At 42.5% G+C, this 22,336-nt stretch overlaps 2 long non-coding RNA genes across 2 annotated transcripts; one reads left to right on the forward strand and one right to left on the reverse strand.

Moving 5' to 3' along the window:
* Positions 1–2,195: 2,195 nt before the first annotated feature.
* On the reverse strand, positions 2,196–11,689 carry LOC116530505. The gene is made up of 3 exons (XR_004260035.1): positions 11,679–11,689; positions 6,749–6,754; positions 2,196–2,279 (listed from the first exon to the last, which is right to left on the reverse strand). It is a non-coding gene; the product is annotated as an uncharacterized LOC116530505 (long non-coding RNA).
* On the forward strand, positions 2,365–21,791 carry LOC116530504. Its single transcript, XR_004260034.1, has 3 exons — positions 2,365–2,628; positions 12,404–12,408; positions 21,778–21,791. It is a non-coding gene; the product is annotated as an uncharacterized LOC116530504 (long non-coding RNA).
* The last annotated feature ends 545 nt before the right edge of the window (positions 21,792–22,336 follow it).

Consider the following 22,336-nt stretch of genomic DNA (forward strand, 5'->3'; position numbering starts at 1 on the left):
TTAGTCTTTATCACGTAATGGAAGAAAAATAAGAAAGAAAATGGAAAAGTTAAGAATCAAGGTAAAGTTGCAGAAGTGAACCAAAGATGTGAACTCACAGTGTCCCCCACAGCTTGCACAGCTGCAGCCCTGAACACACACAGATACACATGAATGTGTTGCGCAGCCTGACCCTCTTCACAGTCTGGGGACTGCTTCTGTTTCTACATTTGATCAGCAAAGGTCGTCCTGTACTTACTCATCATTTCAAGTTAACAATAGCTCTGGAATGTATGCTGTACTACCAGTAATTGTGTATAATTGTACCACAAGGAATCATGTGAAAGAAGAAGCCATTTCACTGCAACGAGATTAAGGTCAACACCATTATAAATTAAGAAAGCAATAATGCAATTTTGAAACAAAAGCTATTTCAAGATATATGGTACAAAAGGAAGAGGCAGCAGGTCAGGGAAACTGAGTTCCCATTGAGATGTGCCAACTTTGTCATGTGACTTTACAGGAAGCACACAGACTTTCCAGGTTTCCGTTCCTATATTTGCAAAGCCAATGAGTGGGAATGGGTATCTACTGAGTCTCTTTCTGTTTCTAGCTTTTCTGTTCTCATTATGGAAACTATAAGAAGGACAAGCAAATTGAGTATTTAATCACAGATTCTTGGCCCTGCTGAGGTTTAGTTCAAGGGAAAGGGGCTTCCTCCCACAAAGAATCATTTTGTGCTTCAGCAGAAAATGAAGAAAAAGATGCTTCAGAGAAGTATGAACATCTTCATTAATAAAATCTACTTCTGTCATGTTCTTAGTCATGATGCTTCAGTGACCCCCCCGTCCAAATTCTCTACTTTGGTTCAAAAAAAGTAAAGAAGGCTGTAAAATGCAAGTGTTACCTGGGACAATAAACATAGTGGATCAATATCTCTTACAAGCTTTGATCAATTTTTGACAATTTTACACTCTTAAAAATTACTATGTGTCCACACAAAAACCTGTACATGCATATTTTTAATAGCTTTATTTATAATTGCCAAAACATCGAAGCAACCAAGATGTCCTTTAGTACAGAAACAGACAAACAAACTGGCCTCTATTCGCTCTTAGTAGGATTACACATGCAAGCATCTCCACCCCACTGAAAATGCCCTCTAGGTCACCCGGATCAAAAGGAGCAGGTATCAAGCACGCACAAATGCAGCTCAAAACACTTTATTCAACCACTCCCCTACGGGAAACAGCAGTGATAAATCTTTAGTAATAAACAAAAGTTTGACTAAGCCATACTAATATTAGAGCTGGTTAATTTCATGCCAGCCACCGTGGCCATACGACTAACCTGGGCTAACAGATCTCGGCATAGAGAGGTTTACTCTCAGTAAAGCTAAGTTCCATCTAAGTTGTAAAAAACTCCAGCTGAAATAAAATATATTATGAAAGTGGCTTTAATATCCTGAAGACACAATAGCTAAGACCCAAACTGGGATTAAGTGCCGAACTATGCTTAGGCCTAAACTCTAATAGTTACATTAACAAAACTATTCACCAGAGTACTAAAAGCAACAGCTTAAAACTCAAAGGACTTGGCAGTGCTTTATATCCCTCTAGAGGGGCCTGTTCTACAATCAATAAACCCTGATACACCTCACCACCTCTTGTCCCCAGCCTATATCCTGCCATCTTCAGCAAACCCCAAAACGGTTGTAGAGTAAGCACAAGGACACACATAAAAACGTTAGGTCAAGGTGTAGCTCAGGAGGTGGCAAGAAATGGGCTACATTTTCTATGTCCAGAAAATCTCACGACAACCTTCATGAAATCTAAGGGCTCAGGGAAGATTTAGCAGTAAACCAAGAGCAGAGTGTCTGGTTGAATAAGGCCATGAAGCACGCACACACTGCCTGTCACCCTCCTTAAATATTATTCAGAAATCACTATTACTAATAATTTTCTACGTACATATAGAGGAGATAAGTTGTAACATGGTAAGTGTACTGGAAAGTGCGCTTGGACAAACCAAAGTGTAGCTTAACCCAAAGCATCTGGCTTACACTTGGAAGATTTTATCATAACCTGATCACTTTAAGCTAACTCTAGCCCCAAACCTCGCTAAAAATATTATTAAACTATCTTAAACCATTTACCTGAGACAAAAGTATAGGCCATAGAAATTTTTACCCTGGTGGAAAAGACATAATACCGTAAGGGAAACATGAAAGAACTATACCAAGCACTAAAGAGCAAAGACAAGCCCTTATACCTTCTGCATAATGTATTAACTAGAAATAACTATACGCAGAGAAATATAGTCAAGTCCCCTGAAACCAGACAAGCCACCCAACAACAGCTGAAAGAGCACACTCACCTATGTGGCAAAATAGTGGGAAGACGCATGAGAAGCAGTAACAAGCCTACCAAGCCTGGTGACAGCTGGTTGTCCAAGGCAGAATCTTAGTTCAACTTTAAACTTACCCACAGAATTACTTAATCTCCCTGTAAGTTTAAGTGTTAGTCTACAGAGGGACAGCTCTTTAGACCCTAGGAAACGATCTTCTTACAGAGAGTAAAAAATATTACCACCATAGTTGGCCCAAAAGCAGCCACCAATTAAGAAAGTATTTAAGCTCAACATCTAACTGTCTTAAATTCTATTTACTCTACTAAACCCTTAACATCACATTGGATTAGTCTGTTGCTTACTAGAAGCAATAATGTTAATATAAGTAACATGAAGACATTCTCCATTGCATAAGCTTATATCAGACCGAAATAACCCATTGACATTTAACAGCCTAATATTCATAAATGATATAATAAGCATCCTATTATTATTTTTTTATTGCAAACAAGTAAAACTATTAGCAATCATTACCTCCTTCCCTAGCCATGATTTATCATTTCTGATAATGACTTTTATCATTTCTCAGAAGTATAATCTTCATAAAAATATAGTTGTTTACATTTCTTTTTTTTTTTCTTTTAAAAATATTTCTAATTTTCTTTTACTTTTTTCATTGTACTTTAGGTTTTGGGGTACATGTGCAGATCAAATTGTTGCATAGGTACACACATGGCAATGTGGTTTGCTGCCTCCATCCCCCCATCACCTACATCTGGCATTTCTCCCCATGTTACCCCTCCTTGACCTCCCCACTCCCCCACTGTCCCTCCCTTGGCCCTCCCGAACAGATCCCAGTGTGTGATTCTCCCTTCTCTGTGTCCATGTGTTCTTATTGTTCAACACCCACCTATGACTGAGAACATGCGGTGTTTGATTTGCTGTTCTTGTGTCAGTTTGCTGAGGATTATGGCATTCTATTATTTACATTGTTAACCCAACACATGCATGCTCTAAGGAAAGATTACAAAATTAAGAGGAACTCAGCAAATCTTACCCCGTCTGCTTACCAGAAACATCTCCTCTAGCATTACCAGCATTGGAGGCACTGCCTGTCCAGTGACATATGCTCAACAGCCATGATATCCTGACCGTGCAAAGGTAACATCATCACTTGTTCCCTAAATAGGGACTTGTATGAATGGCCACACAGGAGCTCAGCTGTCTTTTACTTTTAATCAGTGAAATTGACCTATCCGAGAAGAGGCGCATAAACACAAATAAGATGGGAAGAGCTTATGGAGCTTCAATTCATTAATGCAAATCAAAACTCAAACAAGCTTACAGGTGCTAGCCTACTATCCCTGCATTAAAAATTTTGGTTTGGGTGACCTTGGAACATAATTCAATCTCCAAACAACCTAAACTAAGACTGCACTAGTCTAAGAGAGTTAACCCACATTGACCCAATAATTTGATCAATGGAGTAAGCTACCCTGGGGATAACAGTGCAATCCTATTCTAGAGTTCATATCGACAATAGGGTTTATGATCTAATGTTGGATCAGGACATCCTAATGATGTAGCCACTATTAAGAGTTTGTTTTTCCAACAATTAAGGTCCTATGTCATCTGAGTTTAGACCAGAGTAATCCAGGTCGGTTTCTATTCAACATTTCTCCTAGCATGAAAGGACAACAGAAACAGGGCTATTTCATAAAGCATCCTCACTCCATAAATGATGCTATCTCAGTCTAACAAACCATCACACACCCTACCCAAGAACAGGGTTTGTTAAGATGGCAGAGCCCGGCAATTTCACAAAACGTAAAACTATAACCAGAGATTCAACTCCTCTTGTTAACAATGTGCCTATAATTAACCTTCTCCCATTATCCCCTCTCTTACCGCTATAGCGTTCCTCACACTCCTTGAACAAAAAATCTTAGGCTATATACAACTACACAAAGGACCCAACGTTGTAGGTCCCTACGGACTGCTTCAACCATTCTCTGATGCAATAAAACTTTTCACCAAAGAATCCGTATGGCCCTCAACATCTACTATTGCCCTTTATGATTGCTCCAACCCTAGTCCTTTCCGTCACTCTCCTCTTACGAACTCCCCTTCTTATACCAGACCCTCTAATTTTAATATCGGCCTCCTAGTTATACTAGCCACATCAAGTCTAGCAGTCTATTCTATGATCAGGAAGAGCATCTAATTGAAAATATGCGCTAATCAGCACATTACGAGCTGTGGCCCAGACAATTTCATATGAGGTCACCCTAGCCATTATCCTGCTATCAGTTCTACTGAGAAGCAGTTCATTTTACTTACACACACTCATCACAATGCAAAAATTCCTCCGACTGTTCCCACCATCGTGGCCCCTAGCCGTAATATGATTCATCTCCACACTAGCAGAAACGAGCTGAGTCCCTTTTGATCTAGCAGAAGGAGAATCAGAGTTAGTCTCAGACTTCAACATTGAATATGCCCCAGGCTCATTTGCCCTCTTCTTTTTAGCAGAATATATGAATATTCTCATGATAAATGCCCTAACTGCTACTATTTTCCGAGGAGCACTATACACTGTATATTCACCAGAACTCTTCACCACAAATTTCATTACCAAGATCCTTCTTTTAATCACTCTGTTTTAATGAATTCAAATGGCAAACCCTCAATTCCGCTATGACCACCTCATACATCTTTTATGAAAAATGCCACTTACACTAACATTTTGCATATGATATATCTTAATGCCTGTCCTAATTTCCAGCATTCCACCCAAACATAGGAAATACATCTGACAAAAGAATTATGTTGGTAGAATAAACAATAGACATTAAAGTCCTCTTATTTCTAGAACTATAGGAATTGAACCTACCCTGAGAATCCAGAATTCTCCATCCTACCTATCACACCACATCCTAGAGTAAGGTCAGCTAAATAAGCTTTCTGGCCCATACCCCAAAAATGTTGGTTATACCCTTCTCGTATGAATTAATCCCTTAGCTCAATTTATTATTTCCCTAACCATTTTCACAGGGACTCTTATCACAATGCTAGGCTCAGACTGATTTCTCATCTGAACAGGCCTAGAAATAAACCTACTAGCCTTTACCCCAATCTTAATTAAAAAAATAAATCCCTGCTCTACAGAAGCAGCCACCAAATATTTCCTTACACAAGACACCACATCTATAATTCTCATGATAGGTATCCTTTCCAATAACCTGTCTTCTGGACAATGAAAAATAATAAACACTATCGATCTATTTTCATCCTTAATAATAATAGTGGCCCTAGTAATAAAACTAGGGATACTCCCTTTCACTTCTGAGTCCCAGCAGAACTCACGGTGTCTCTTTAATGTCTGGCATACTTCTCCTCACATGACAAAAACTATACCCTATCTTGATTATGTTTCAACTTTTCCTATCAACAACTATGAACATCCTCCTATTGGGAGACCATCCTCTTAATCCTACAGTTAGGATTTTATCTGTACAATCCTATTCGTTATAATGGGTGGTTGAGGGGGACTTAACAAAACACAACTGTGTAAAATCCTAGCCATCTCCTCAATCACTCACGTAAGTTGTACAATGGCAGTGCTAATTTATAACCGGAGCATTACCACCCTAAACCTGAATATTTATGTTATCTTAACAACAACCACATTTCTAGCACTCAATCTGAGTATAAACACCACTACACTATCACTATCTCATGCCTGAAACAGATTAGCATGGTTGACACCTATAATTCCGCTAATTCCACTATCCTTAGGAGGTTTACCCCCATTAACAGAGTTCTTGCCTAAATGATCATCATTCAAGAATTTACAAAAAAACAATAGCCTTATTACCCCAACCATTATAGCTGTTCTAACCATACTCGACCTGTACTTTTACATATGCCTAAACTATTCCATTTCAGTAACACTATTCCCCACATTGAACAATAAGAAAATAAAATGACAATTTGACAACACAAAACCCATATTACTCTTCCCCCCACTTTTCATCTCTTCCACCATCCTCTTACCCATCCTCCATTAATACTAACTATAACTTAGAAATTTAGGCTAAATAAGACTGAGGGTCTTCAAAGCCATTAGTAAGTAAATTACATTTAATTCCTGTAACAGACCCAAAGACTGCAAGACTCTATTCTGCATCAATTGAATGCAAATCAACCACTTTAATTAAGCTAAGCCCTTACTAGATTGGTGCAATTCAACCCACAAAAATTTAGTTAACAGCTAAACACCCTAATCAACTGGCTTCAATCTACTTCTCCCACCCTTGGGGGAAAGGTGGGAGAAGCCCAGGCAAGATTGAAGCTACTCCTTTGAATTTGCAATTCAGCATGAGAAATCACCTCACATCTGGTAAAAAGAGGACTTGACCTCTGCCTTCCTATTTATAGTCTAATCTCACTCAGCCATTTTACCCTGGGTGGAGGCTGGGGAGGCTCACTAAGGTTCATCAATCATTGATTGTTCCCAGCTAACCACAAAGATATCGGAACACTATACCTGCTACTGCACATGCGTGGGGATAGCAGGCACCGCCTTAAGCCTTCTAACTCAAGCAGAACTAGTCCAGCCATGAACTCTGCCAGGAGATGATTAGATTTATAATGTTATTGTTACCGCCCAAGCATTCATTATCATCTTCTTTATGGTAATACCAATCATAACGGGTGGTTTTGGCAACAGCCAGTCCCTCTGATAATTGGTGCACCCGACATGGCATTCCCCCAGATAAATAATACGAGCTTCTGACTTCTGCCCCCATCTTTTCTACTTCTACTTGCGTCCTCAATAGTAGAAGCTGGTGCTGGAACAGGCTGGACAGTTTATCCTCCTTTAGCAGGAAACCTAGCATATGCAGGAATCTCTGTGGATCTGACCATCTTCTTGCTCCACTGGGCAGGTGTCTCTTCTATTTTAGGGGCCATTAACTTTATTACCACTATTATTAACATAAACCCCCAGCCATATCCCAGTATCGACACCCCTTTTCATCTGATCAGTCCTCGCCATGGCAGCGCTTCTACGCCTTCCCCTCCCAGCCCTAGCTGCCGGCGTTACTATACTGTTAACTGACCGTAACCTCAACACTATTTTTTCTGACCCTGCTGGCAGGGGTGACTCTATCTTGCACCAACATTTATTTTGATTTTTTTGTCATCCTGAAGTCTATATCCCTATCCCACCAGGCTTTGGGATAATCTTCCACATCATAACATATTATTCTGGAGAAAAGGAACCATTTGGGTACATGGGCATAGTATAAGCCATAATATCAACTGGCTTCTTAGGATTTATCGTATGGGTCCACCATATACTTACAGTAGGAATAGACATTAACACACGAGCATGCTTTACCACCACTACCATAATTATTGCTATTCTTCTGATGTCAAGGTCTTCAGCTGATTAGCTACACTACATGGAGGTAACATCAAATGATCTCCTGCAATATTCTGAGCCCTAGGATTCATTTTCCTTTTCACAGTAGGAGGCTTAACCAGCATCATACTAGCTAATTCATCACTAGATATCGTCTCACAGGACACATACTATGTTGTAGCCCATTTCCACCATGTCCTATCAATAGGAGCGGTATTGGCCATTACAGAAGGTTTTGTCCACTGATTCCCCCTGTTTTCAGGTTATACACTTAATCAGATGTATGCTACAATCCACTTCATCATTACATTCATAGGTGGTAACTTAATCGTTTTTCCACAGCACTTCCTCAGCCTATCCGGTATGCCTCGATGTTACTCCGATTACCCTGATGCATACACTGCACAAAATATTATCTCATCTGTAGGCTCATTTATCTCAATAACAGCAGCTTTACTAGTAATCTTTATGATCTGAAAAGCTTTTGCTTCAAAACTAAAAGAACTAACAAATGAACAATCATCTACTAATTTACAGTGACTTTACGGCTGTCTACCACCTTATTCAAAGAGCCAACCTATGTGAAAACCTAAAAGAGAAAGAAAGGAATCAAACCCCCAGAAACTGGTTTCAAGCAATCCCATAACCCCTATGATCCTCTCAATAAGATATTAGTAAAATTATTACATAACTTTGTCAAAGTGAATTTATAGGTTAAATCCTGTATGTCTCAATGGCTCATCCAGTTCAATTAGGCCTTCAAGACGTTACATCCCGTATTATAGAACTACTCACTTTCCATGACCACACTCAAAATTATTTTCCTAATTAGTTCCCTGGTACTATACACTTTTTTCCTAATACTCACAACAAAATTAACTTATACTATCATCATAGATGCCCAAGAAATTGAGACTGTGTGAACTATTTTACTTGCCGTTTTCTTAATTTCAATTGCCTTCATCTCTATGTATTCTGTACATAACGGATGAAATTAACAACCCTTCTCTTACCGTCAAAGCAATTGGCCACGAATGGTATTGAAGCTATGACTATATAGACTATGAGGAATTAGGCTTCAATTCTTACATAGTCCCAGCAGTAGACTTAAAGCCAGGAGAACTTCGACTCCTTAAAGTTGATAACCGAACAATTCTCCCAATAGAGATCCCCATCTGTAACTTAATCTCATCTGAAGACATCCTGCACTCATGAACTATCCCCTCACTGGGCCTCAAAACAGAAGCAATCTCCAGACATTTAAATCAAACTACCTTAACCGCTACATGACCAGTCCTTTAATATGGACAGCACTCAAAAATTTGTGGGTCTAACCACAGTTTTACACCTATTGTCCTAGAATTAACCCCCTTAGAATGCTTCAAAACCTGATTCACATTTGCACTGTCATATCACTGTAAAGCTATCCAGCATTAACCTTTGAAGTTAAAGGTTGAGGGGGTCTTCAATTCTCTGCAGTGAATGCCTCAACTAGATACTTCCACATGATCTGCTGTCATCCTGTCAATAATCATAACTTTATTCTCCATTATTCAGTTAAAATTATTCATTTACTATAGATCCTCTATACCAAAAATAATCAAGATGTGAAATCATCAAGCCCCCTGAGAATTAAAATGAATGAAAACCTCATTCACCCCTTTTACTACCCTGACAATTCTAGGCCTACCTGCAGTAGTATTAATCATTTTATTTCCCACCATACTATTTTCAACTTCCAGTAATCTAATGAGTAAATTGATTTCTATTTAACAGTGACTAATTCAACTTGTACTAAAACAAATAATAATTACCCATAAAATTAAAGGATAAATCTGATTCCTTATACTGATCTCCCTAATTGTCTTCATTGCCTCAACCAATCTCCTTCAGGCTTCTACCCCATTCATGTACACCAACTACCCAATTATCAATAAATCTAGGTACAGCAATCCCCTTATGAGCAGGTGCAGTAATTATAGCCTTCTGCTTTAAGACAAAGACCTCCTTAGCTTACTTTTTACCACAAGGCACACCTATACCTCTTATCCCTATGCTAGTGATCATTGAAACTATTAGCCTATTCATTCAACCAGTGGCATTAGCTGTGCAATTAATTGCCAGCATTACAGCTGGACACGTACTAATGCATTTAATCAGAGGAACCACACTAGTGCTATCAACTATCGGTCTTCCCATGGCTTTAAGTGGTCTCATTACTCTAATCCCACTGACCATCCTCAAATTCACCGTAGCCCTTATTCAGGCCCACGTCTTTGCCCTACTAGTAGGCCTTTACCTGTATGACAACACATAATGACCTACCAAACACATGCCTACCGTAGAGTCAGCCCCAGCCCCTGACCTCTAACAGGAGCTCTCCTAATAACTTCGGGCCTGGCCATGTGATTTCACTTTAACTCTATCACTCTTCTAACCCTAGGCCTACTAACACCAACTATATGTCAGTGATGACGTTATCCGAGAAAGTACCTTTCAAGGCTACCACACATCAATCATCCAAAAAGGCCTTCGATATGGAATAATTCTATACATTAACGCAGAAGTATTCTTTTTTGCTGGTTTCTTCTGGGCATTCTACCACTCTAGAAGCCACAGTGGGCCTTGCCTTACTCGTTTCAATCTCCGGTACATTATGGCCTAGGTTACATACAAAATCTTAGTCTACTTCAAGGTTAAAAATTATTATTCCAACAATTATACTGTTACCAATGACACGATTCTCTAAAAATTCTATAATCTGAATCAGCATGGCTATCCACAGCCTACTCATCGGCCTTCTATTTTTTAACCAGTTAAATAACCCATCCAGCTTCTCACTAATCTTCTCTTCTGACCCACTGACATCACCCCTTCTAATCTTAACAGCCCGACTACTGTCTTTTATAATTCTAGCAAGCCAATACCACCTGTCCAATGAATCACCCCCATGAAAAGACCTCTATATTTCTATACTGATTTCCCTGCAGACTTTTTAAACCAGCATTCACCGCTGCATACTTAATTATATTTTATATCCTCTTTGAAGCCACATTGTTCCTACCCTAATTATCATCACTCACGGAGGCAACCAATCAGAATGCCTCAATGCAAGTTCATACTTATTTTACACACTTGGGATTCCTTCCTTTACTTGTAGCACTTGTTTATACTCAAAATACCCCAGATTCACTAAAGTGCCAGTAATAATACTTACTACCAAAGCGCCATTAACCTCCTAATCCAATAATCTAATATGCCTAGCATGTATCATGGCTTTTCTAGTAAAGATACCTCCAGACGGACTTCACCTGTGACTCCCCGAAACCCATGTAGAAGCCCCTATTGCCGGCTCAAAGTGACTTCCAACAGTATTCCTATAGATGGGCGGTTATGGCATAACACGGCTTACTCGTATCCTCAGTCTCCTAACAGAACATGTAGGCTACCCCTTCCTCATACTATATACCTATGAGGGATAGTCATGACAAGCTCTATTTGTCTACAACAAACCGATCTAAAATCACTTATTGCCTATTCCTCCATAAGCCACATAGCACTTGTTATTACGGCTATTCTCGTTCAGACGCCTTGAAGCTTTACAGGTGTGGTCACCCTTATAATTGCTCATGGACTACTTCATCCTTACTATTCTGCCTAGCAAATTCCAACTACAAGATAGTCCATAGTCAAACCATATTACTTACCTGAGGCCTTCAGGTAAGTGATACGCTCCCACTAATAGCCTCTTGATGACTTCTAGCAAATCTTACTAACCTTGCCTTACTCCCTACCATTAATCTATTAGGAAAATTCTTTCTGACTATGGCCTTATTCTCCTGATCAAATATCACTATTATGCTTATAGGACTTAATATACTCATTACAGCTCTTTACTCCCTGTACATGCTAATCATGACACAAGGAGGGACACTTGCATATTATATTAACGGTATTAAACCTTCCTTTACATGAGAAAAGACGTTAATGCTTATACATCTAGCGCCCAGCTTCCTATTATCATTGAACCCTAAAATTATTATGGGGTTTGCATGCTTGGCTATAGGTTAACCAAAACATTAGATTGTAGATCTAACAATGGAAGTCTGCAACTTCTTACCTACCGAGAATGTAAGAACTGCTAACTCACGCCTCCATGACTAACAACATGGCTTTCGCAACTTTTAAAAAGTAGAGTTATCCTTTGGTCTTAGGAACCGAAAACAGTGGTGCAACTCCAAATAAAAGTAACAGACATGTATTCTTCCACTGCTCTAACAGCCCTAATTCCCCTAATCTACCGATTATTGTTACCTTAGCCAATCCCTGCAAAAAAGGCTCACACCCAAATTACGTAAAAACATCTCTTGCGGGCTGGGTGCCGTGGCTCATGCCTGTAATCCCAGCACTTTGGGAAGCCAAGGTGGGCAGATCATCAGGTCAAGAGATCGAGACCATCCTGGCCAACATGGTGAAAATCCGTCTCTACTAAAATGCAAAAATTAGCTGGGTGTGGTGGCACGCGCCTATAGTCCCAGCTACTCAGGAGGCTGAGGCAAGAGAATTGTTTGGACCCATGAGGCAGAGGTTGCAATGAGCCGAGATCATGCCACTGCACTCCAGCCTGGCACCTGGCAACAGAGCAAGACTCTGTCTCAAAAAATAAAAATCTATCCCATGCACCATCATCATTAGCCTCATCCCTACAACAATGTTTATAAGCACAGACCAAGAAACCATTATCTCAAACTGACATTGAATGATGATCCAGACTCTCAATCACTAAGCTTCAAACTAGACTACTTCTCCGCGATATTTACCCCAGTAGCACTATTTGTTGCCTGATATATTATAGAATTCTCAATATGATATATAAATTCAGACCCTAACATTAGTTTTTCAAATACTTATTTTCCTCATCACAATATTAATTCTGGTTACTGCTAACAACCTCTTTCAGCTCTGCCAAGACCAGCTCGGCCGTAGAGACCCCAACCCAGGTGGCACTGAAGGCATTAAGAAACAGACACCCGGCCGGGCGCGGTGGCTCAAGCCTGTAATCCCAGCACTTTGGGAGGCCGAGGCGGGTGGATCACGAGGTCAAGAGATCGAGACCATCCTGGTCAACATGGTGAAACCCCGTCTCTACTAAAAATACAAAAAAAATTGGCTGGGCATGGTGGCGCGTGCCTGTAATCCCAGCTACCCAGGAGGCTGAGGCAGGAGAATTGCCTGAACCCAGGAGGTGGAGGTTGCGGTGAGCCGAGATCGCGCCATTGCACTCCAGCCTGGGTAACAAGAGCGAAACTCCATCTCAAAAAAAAAAAAAAAAAAAAAAAAAGAAACAGACACCCAGATAGAGCAGCCAAGTGGGTCTATGCGGGGGTCAGGGGCAGCCAAAAGCCTTCCGAGTTGAGAGCCTCAGGGGCTGACAGCATTCCAGGCTGAGGGCCTGGAGCAGATTCTGACCTACGTGTTTATTCCCTGTTAACAGGGGATTATTATCAACAAACATGTTCTATGTTTTCTCATAGAACCAAGATAAACTAGGTAGGCAGCTGGTGCCTGCTTACCACTGATCAAGGACAAACTAGGAAGTATTCTCCACGAGGGAGCCATGGTGGCAGGGTCACATATCCTGTGCTTAAAGAATTGTTTTAACCACGGTATGATATACATATACTGTTTTGCTACTTCAGAATGCCCCAAGAAGCTTTCCACTTGGGGGAGGGGGGCGGACAGCTAGGTTTTCCTTCCTATCATTCTTCTTAGCAAACAATATAATTTTATCATACACTCTGCATTTTTCAGCAAGTATACACTCAGCATTTCTTAACACAGCTCTTTATCAGATGAGAAGGTGTGGGAATCATGTTTTTCTTACGCATCAGCTGATGGTATGACTGAGCAGATGCTGGTACAGCAGCCCTCCAAGCAGTCCTGGACAACCACATCGGCGATGTCGGCTTCATCGTAGTTACAGCATCGTTCCTCTTGCCCCCAACACATGAGAATTTCAACAAACATTTATTCTTGACCCCACCCCCAACTCCCTTACATTAATTAGCCTCCTCTTAGCAGCAGCAGGAAAGTCCGCTGAATTCGGCCTCCATCCTTGACTTCCATCTGCCATGCAAGGTCCAACCCCACTCTCAGCACTGCACCGCTCCAGCACTATAGTTGTAGCAGGAGTCTTCCTGCTCATCTGCTTCTACCTTTCAGTAGAATATAACCTATCAATCCAAACCTTTACATTGTATCTGGGGCTATCACTACCTTATTCGCAGCAATCTGTGCTCTAACACAAAAGGATATCAAAGAAATCATACCCTTCTCCACCTCAAGACAACTAGGCATTAAAATAGTCACAATTGGCATTAATCAGCCACATCTAGCATTCCTTCACACCTGCATCCTTGCCTTTTTTAAAGCTATATTTATGTATATGTTCAGGGCCTTCATCCTAGCCTCAGTGATGAGCAAGACATCTGGAAAACAGGAGGACTATTTAAGACTTTCCCCCTCACTTCCTCCTCCCTTATCATTGGTAGCCTTGCACTTACAGGCATGCCTTCCCTCACAGGCTTTTCCTCTAAAGACTTCATCATTGAAACCGCAAACACATCATACACCAACGCCTGAGCCCTTTCTATTACTCTTATTGCCACCTCCTTGACAGCCGTCTACGGTACCCATATTATTTTCTTCACACTAATAGGACAACCTCATTTCATGACTCTGGTTACTATTAATGAATTTAACCCCTTCCTAATTAACTCAGTTAAGTGCCTAACAATCGGCAGCATCTTTTCTGGATTCCTCGTCACCAACAGTATTATTCCTGCTTCATCCCCACAAACAACAATTCCACTCCACCTGGAGCTCACAGCCCGAGGCCTGACCATCTGAGGCTTCTCGCTAGCAATGGAATTTAATCTCATAACTAATAACCTTAATCCAAAGTACCCATTACAGACATTCAGCTTCTCCAGTGTATTAGGATTTTATTCAGCCACAATTCACCGTACAACCCCCACTCAGGCCTATTCACAAGCCAAAATCTGGCTTCAGTTCTACGAGGCCTAATTTGACTAGAAAAGTCTATACCAAAGACCATTACATAAACCCAAATGTCAGCCTCCATCATCGTGTCTACTCAGAAAGGCCTAATTTTTTTGTTGTTGTTGTTTTTTGTTTTTGTTTGTTTGTTTGTTTGTTTTGAGACGGAGTTTCGCTCTTGTTACCCAGGCTGGAGTGCAATGGCGCAATCTCGGCTCACTGCAACCTCCGCCTCCTGGGTTCAGGCAATTCTCCTGCCTCAGCCTCCTGAGTAGCTGGGACTACAGGCACGCGCCACCATGCCCAGCTAATTTTTTGTAGTTTTAGTAGAGATGGGGTTTCACCATGTTGACCAGGATGGTCTCGATCTCTTGACCTTGTGATCCACCTGCCTCGGCCTCCCAAAGTGCTGGGATTACAGGCATGAGCCACCGCGCCCAGCCTGAAAGGCCTAATTAAACTCTACTTTCTCTCTCTCTCTTTTTTTTTGAGACAGAGTCTTGCTCTGTTGCCAGGCTGGAGTGCAGGTGAATGACCTCAGCTCACTTCGTCCTCTGCCTCCCAGGTTCAAACTATTTCCCCTGCCTCAGCCTCCCACATAGCTGGGACTACAGGTACACACCACCACACCTGGCTAATTTTTTGTATTTTAGTAGAGATGGGATTTCACCATGTTGTAACGGGTGGGGGGCTGGGGAGCAGAGGCGTCCTGAAAACACTTTCAGCTCCCCCATCTGATGTGCCCAGGCCCTTGACCTCTCTTACCCCAAGAAGGGGGCAAGGGGCCCCAGAGGCACAGTGAGCTTAGTGTTTGAATAAATACTGTGGACCCAAAGAATTTAGCAAAGAAGTGATTTATTAGGCAGAGAGAGAGAGAGAGAAAGAGAGAGAGACAGAGAGAGAGCCCCCATGCTGCCATGGGAGGGGAATCTGGAGCAGATATCCATATAGGTAAGGAGCCTGGGGGTTTTAACCCTGAAGTTATTCCCGTCCCATTCATATTCTTGTCCAATGAGAAGGGTCCATTCAAACTTCCACTGGAATGATTAATCTTTGACTCTGATACCAGATTGGCTACTTGGCTGCAACAAAGCCCCCTCCTCCCAGAGGTTTTTGGGCTTTTTGAACAAATAAGCTCACCTGGATTTTTCTACCTAGCTCCCAGGTGGGAAAGTCAGACGAAGAACTCTAGGTTTCCAGTTGGGGCGTGGATGGAGGCGTGGCACTGGGAAACTCTTGCCTTTGAAATCACACCCCTCATGGACCCAGGAAGAGAAATTTTTTTCCTTAACACAGTCCCTCAGTCCCCACTCTGAAAGGGAAAGTCCAACTGCTGTTGGGACACGGGCATCTATTGCTCTTTAACTAATTCCTGCTGAATTGGGGCATAGAAGGGGCCCTGCAGTTGAGGTTTCCTCCAGAGGGGAGTCTTCTACGGATGCAGGTTGATCCAGAGATCCACGATAGAACTTATGAGCCAAGGACGTCCGGGGTTCCATTTGCAGGACCATTTGTGGCCTTATGGCTTTAATTCTAGAAGAAATGAATTTGACAAGAAGGTTAATGGTGAGGCCCAAAGACCAGCAATAATAGAATGGTTTTAAATGGGCCTAGAAGAGGGTAGAGCCAGGACAGCCAGTTGTTAAACAAGCTCCATGATCCTGTTTCTTGAAGGTCTTTAGCCCTGCATTTGATTGATCCCTGAGTTCTTTAACTTTGTTTAAGAGAATACCCAATTTGTTTACAAGGTAGCAGCATTTTTCTCCTAAAAAGAGGTAGGTTCCTTCTCTCTCTCTGCTGTTAGCGATTCAGGGCCCTTCTATTGAAGAGCTGAGGCAGCTAAAGAGTTAAGCTGCTTCTGCAGAGAGAATGAGCAACCTTTCCCATGTTATTATTTAATTCCTGAGATAGCTCATAGTAAAACTGAGTAACTCTTCCAATGCCAGTACCAAGTCCTCCTATTCTTCCCCCCACCCACAACCCGTGAAAGGAATAACTGGGGCTTGAGTATGGCATGGGCCTGGCAAGAGAAGGCTCTGCACCTGAGAGCTGGTATAAATTGTCATGGGGGGAGGGCACTAGGAAGGGGAGGAGGAGAGCTATTAGGCCAATCCATAGGGGCAACTGCATAGAGTCTGGTCACAGATAGTAAAGTTAAGAGTGATAATCCTGTTAATGCCAGGATGCAGATTAGACTTATGAGTAGGTACTTTCCTGGGGCTCTCCTTGGAAGAGCAAACGTAGATCCTCCAACAGCTCACAGGTGCACAAAGGATCATCTCCTGGAACTTCAGGCTGTGGAGTGGAAGGCCTATTATTTTCTTCAGGAGGTGTCCAAGGCTTCAGCTGAGTGTAATGAATCCACGAGTCAGTTCCATCGCCTTAATTGCTGTTGGGGTAGGCAGAATAACCGAAAATGGTCCTTCCCAAGATAGGCCTTGGTTGAGCCAAATTCTCCTCCTACTGCCTGTAGGGGGCAGAGTTGGGGCATCCTAGTAGCCTGAGGTGCCTTGGCCTTCCCTAACTCCTCTTGGGTTGTAGGAGCTGAGAAGACCATGTCAGCATCAGTGGAGGGAGGGGCCACAGGGAGTCCAAAATATGGGGGTAGTCCTGAGGAGGGGACAGTAGGGTACAGGTTACAAGCCTTACATAGCTGAGGATGATCCCTTAGAGGAATGAAAACTTGCACATAGGGGACCTCAATCCATTTACCTTCCCTCTTACAGAACAGGTCAAATTGTAAAGGGTATTATAATTTATACTTCCCTTAGGAGGCCAGGCTTCTCCACTTGGCAGAGGGTATTGCGGCCACGCTGTGTGGCAGAGAAAAATGAGCTGCTTCTTCTTCAAAGACCATGGGTCAAATTGGTCCCAGTTATCCAAGATACATTTTAAGGGTGATTTTGCCTTAGGAAGAGTAGCACTCATCTGAAATTGAACACAGGGATGCCTTCATCCCTGGTTATTCCTTGCAACTGCAAGCCCTGGAGCATCCCCCAGTTACAACACCTTGTAATTTCCTTGTATCCTAGATGTGTGATCATCTTCTGGGCCCCCCATGTGCTGGGTTTAATCACGCTTACCACTGTTATGGACATACCCTCACTGTCTAAATGTCCTTATGGCCACCTTAAGGACATGGGGACTGCTGGACTTAGTGGCCCTGTACTAGCGCATCCCTGAAGAACTAGGCCAGTGAGGCTTGGGCGATGGGTGCCAACATTCCCTAGCAAGAGTTCAATTAACATAGGCCTGACCAGGCCGGGCGCGGTGGCTCAAGCCTGTAATCCCAGCACTTTGGGAGGCCGAGGCGGGTGGATCACGAGGTCAAGAGATCGAGACCATCCTGGTCAACATGGTGAAACCCCGTCTCTACTAAAACTACAAAAAATTAGCTGGGCATGGTGGCGCGTGCCTGTAATCCCAGCTACTCAGGAGGCTGAGGCAGGAGAATTGCCTGAACCCGGGAGGCGGAGGTTGTGGTGAGCCGAGATCGCGCCATTGCACTCCAGCCTGGGTAACAAGAGTGAAACTCTGTCTCAAAAAACAAAACAAAACAAAACAAAAAACCATAGGCCTGACCATAAAGCTGCCCTAGGAGGATAAATTCCTGGAGAGGGGCCTCTAAGCACAACAATCTTTTTACTCTTTTTTTAATCTTTTTTTTTTTTTTTTTTAGACGGAGTTTTGCTCTTGTTACTCAGGCTGGAGTGCAATGGCGCGATCTCGGCTCACCGCAACCTCCGTCTCCTGGGTTCAGGCAATTCTCCTGCCTCAGCCTCCTGAGTAGCTGGGATTACAGGCACGCGCCACCATGCCCAGCTAATTTTTTGTATTTTTAATAGAGACGGGGTTTCACCATGTTGACCAGGATGGTCTCGATCTCTTGACCTCGTGATCCACCCGCCTCAGCCTCCCAAAGTGCTGGGATTACAGGCTTGAGCCACCGCGCCCGGCCCAGCACAACAATCTTAAAGAAGGTAATGGCTGGCCACATGGCCAGGGCCGGAACAATGCCCTCGGGACCCAGGCCTCCTCCCCCACCCCACTTTCTATCACAGGAACATGCCCTAGGGTTGTGGAGCCTGTAATAAACGATTTGAGCATTGGACTTGGTCTGACTATGGTATTCTTGATGGAGAAGTTCTATCATACGGACAGCCAATCCTAGGCAAGACAAATCATACATCATTAAATTCTGACACCATTCATCTGGATTGGGAAAATGTGGGTGACAAAAACAAAATGTCTTATAGCCTCCAGTACCCACTGATAGATCCTGGCTCTGTCAGGACATAACTTAGCACTGTGAACTAAGGGAAGTGGCCCTGTGCATTTATACTGCAGGGGGTCCTCATAGGTATAAGCCTGAGAGCACTGCAGGCCTAGGTCCCTGACTGCCACCCCAAAAGCCTTATGTGTAGAAAATGCCTTAGAGGAAAGAGCCAGGAAGAAGTTTCCCTCATGGAAATCTGGACCCAGGAAGTTAGGGTCTGAAAGGCTGGCGTGGCTTGCACAAGCAGCTTTCATTCCCGCCACCCGGCCCAGCACCACTGTGCCACCACTGTGAGTTTGAGAGGCTAGGCTGGCTTGCATAGGCAGCTGCGCCTACCGCCCAGCCAAGCCACTGCTGCACGCAGCCCCACGCAGGCCTGACCTCCCACTTCCTCCTTAACAAAACTTAAAAGAAGCAAAAAGGCAGATTACAAGTGAAAGGGGTCCAATGCCACTTACCACTCTGAAGTCTGACGTCTCTTCCTGGCTGACTTGCCAAAGATGTGAGGGGCGGAGGGAGTGGGGCATCGCCAAAATGCTCTGCTCCCAGTTTCCCGATCTGATGTGCCCAGCTCCTTGACCACTCTTACTGCAAGAATAGGGGAAGGGGCCCCGGAAGTGCTGTTAGCTTACCGTTTGAATAAATATTGTGGACCCAAAGAGTTTAACAAAGAAGCAATGCGTTAGGCAGAGAGAGAGAGAAAGAGAGAGAGAGCTCCCATGCTCTCGCGGATGGGGAATCCAGAGGGGATATCCATATAGGTAAGGAGCATCGAAATTATTCCCACCCCATTCATGTTCTTGTCCAATGAGAGGAGTTCTTTCAAACTTCCACTGGAGTGATTGATCTTTGACTCTGATACCAGATTAGCTACTTGTCCACAACAGAGCCCCCTCCTCCCAGAGCTTTTTGAACCAAGAAGCTCACCTGGATTTTGCTACCTAGCCCGCACATGGGAAAGTCAGATAAAGAACTGTAGGTTCCCGGATGGCGCCATGGTTGGAGGCATGGCACTGAGAAACTCCTGCCTTTGAAACTACACCCCTCATGGACCCAGGAAGAGAAGTTTTTTTCCTTAACATAGTCCCTCAGTGTTGGCCAGGATGGTCTCGATCTCCTGACCTCGTGATCTGCCTGCCTCAGCTTCCCAAAGTGCTGGGATTACAGGCATGAGCCACAGCACTTGGCCTCTTTTTTTATTCCATCCCTTCTAACACTACTCCCAATTATCTAATCTATTATCCCAAGTAATTTCAATCACAACATAAATACTAACAAATAATGATCAGCCAGCAACTACCACTAATCAGCATCCATAACTGTACAAGGCAGCCACACAAAGAATCTTCATGAAACAATCCTGTTTCCTCACTCTCAAAAATCATCCAACTCTCTATGCTATTAAAAACAATCGTGATCCCCACTCCATCGTGCTCAACTATTCACCAAACCAGCATTAACTCCATTAATAGTCCTAATAATAAAGCTCCTCAGACGTTTGACCCTCATGTTTCAGGATACTCCTCAGTAGTCATTGCCATAGTTTAGCCAAAATGAACCATCATACCACCCAAATAAATCAAAAAGACTATCAACCCCATGAAAACCCTACCAAAATTCAACACAATACCACAACCCACAGCACCACTGACAATTAGCCCTAGACCTCCCTAAATAGGAGAAAGTTTCAAAGAGAAACCTACGAACCCTAAAGCCAAAAAGATACTTAATAAAAATACAGTATATGCCATTATTCCCACATGGACTATCACCATAACTAATGACATGAAAAATCTTCAACACACCCACTAATAAAAATTATTAATTCCTCCTTTGTTGATCTTCCCACACCATCTAACATTTCTATATGGAGAAACTTCAGCTCACTTCTTGGTGCCTGCCTAACCCTCCGAATCATTACAGAACTGTTTTTGGTCACACACTACACATTAGACACCTCAACTGCCTTCTCTTCAGTCGCTCATATCAGCCGAGATGTAAACTACAGCTGAATGGTTCACTATTTTCATGCTAATGGTGCTTCAATACTTTTCATCTGCCTCTTCTTACATGTTGGCTGAGGCTTATACGATGGATCATTTACATTTTTAGAAACCTGAAATATCAGCATTATTTTCCTAATCACAACTCTGGCAACAGCATTCATAGGCTACATGCTCCTATGCGGCCAGATATCATTCTGAGGCGCTACGGTAATTACAAATCTACTATCAGCCATCCCATGTATTGGAACCGACCTTGTGCAATGAATCTGAGGTGGGTTCTCAGTTGCCAAGGCTACCCTTCCACAATTCTTCGCTTTCCATTTCATCTTACCCTTCATCATTACAGCCCTAGCAGCTGTTCACCTTTTATTCCTACATGAAACAGGATCTGATGACTCTTCAGGGGTTTCATCAGACCCCGACAAAACTACCTCCCACCCCTATCGTATAACCAAAGAAACTTTAGGTTTAATTTTTCTCCTCCTCCTCCTAATAATGCTGGTGCTATTTTCACCTGAACTCCGGGGTGACCCAGATAACTATGCTTTAGCTAATCCCCTCAACAACCCACCCCACATTAGCCAGAGCAGTAATTTTTGTTTGCCTAAATATTTTATCCAGATGATAGAATATTATTCAGAGCTAAAAGAAGTAAGCTATAAAGAGCTAAAAGAAATAAGCTATAAAAGGCTATGAAAAGACATAGAGGAATGTTAAATGCATACTACTAAGGGAAAGAAGCTAATCTGAAAAGGCTACCCACTGTATGATTTCAACCATACGCCATTCTGGAAAAGACAAAATTATGGCGGCAGTAAAAAGATCAGAGGTTGTCAGCGGTTAGGGAGGAGAGGGGGATGACTAGGCAGAGCACAAAGGCTTTTTAGGGCAATGAAACTGTTCTGGATGCTACTGTAATGGTGAATAGATGTAATTATAAACTCATAGAACGTACACCACCAAGAGCGAAGCCCAATGTAAACTGACTCTGGGTGATAATGATGTGTCCGTGTAGGTTCATCAGCTGAACAATTTACCACTCTGTTGGGGATGTTGACAATGGGAAGGCTATACATGTCTAAGGACAGGAAATATATGGAACATTTCTGTACCTCCCACTCAATTTTGCTGTGAACCTAAAATTGTAGTAAAAAATAAAGTATATTAAAAAACATTATTGTGGACCTCAAAGACTTTTGCTTATGTAGGATATAGGCATAGTGTCAAATATAAAACCAC

This window comes from Sapajus apella, unplaced genomic scaffold, assembly GCF_009761245.1.
Source record: "Sapajus apella isolate SASKATOON/1434 unplaced genomic scaffold, GSC_monkey_1.0 scaffold67, whole genome shotgun sequence".
Taxonomy (NCBI): Eukaryota; Metazoa; Chordata; class Mammalia; order Primates; family Cebidae; genus Sapajus; species Sapajus apella.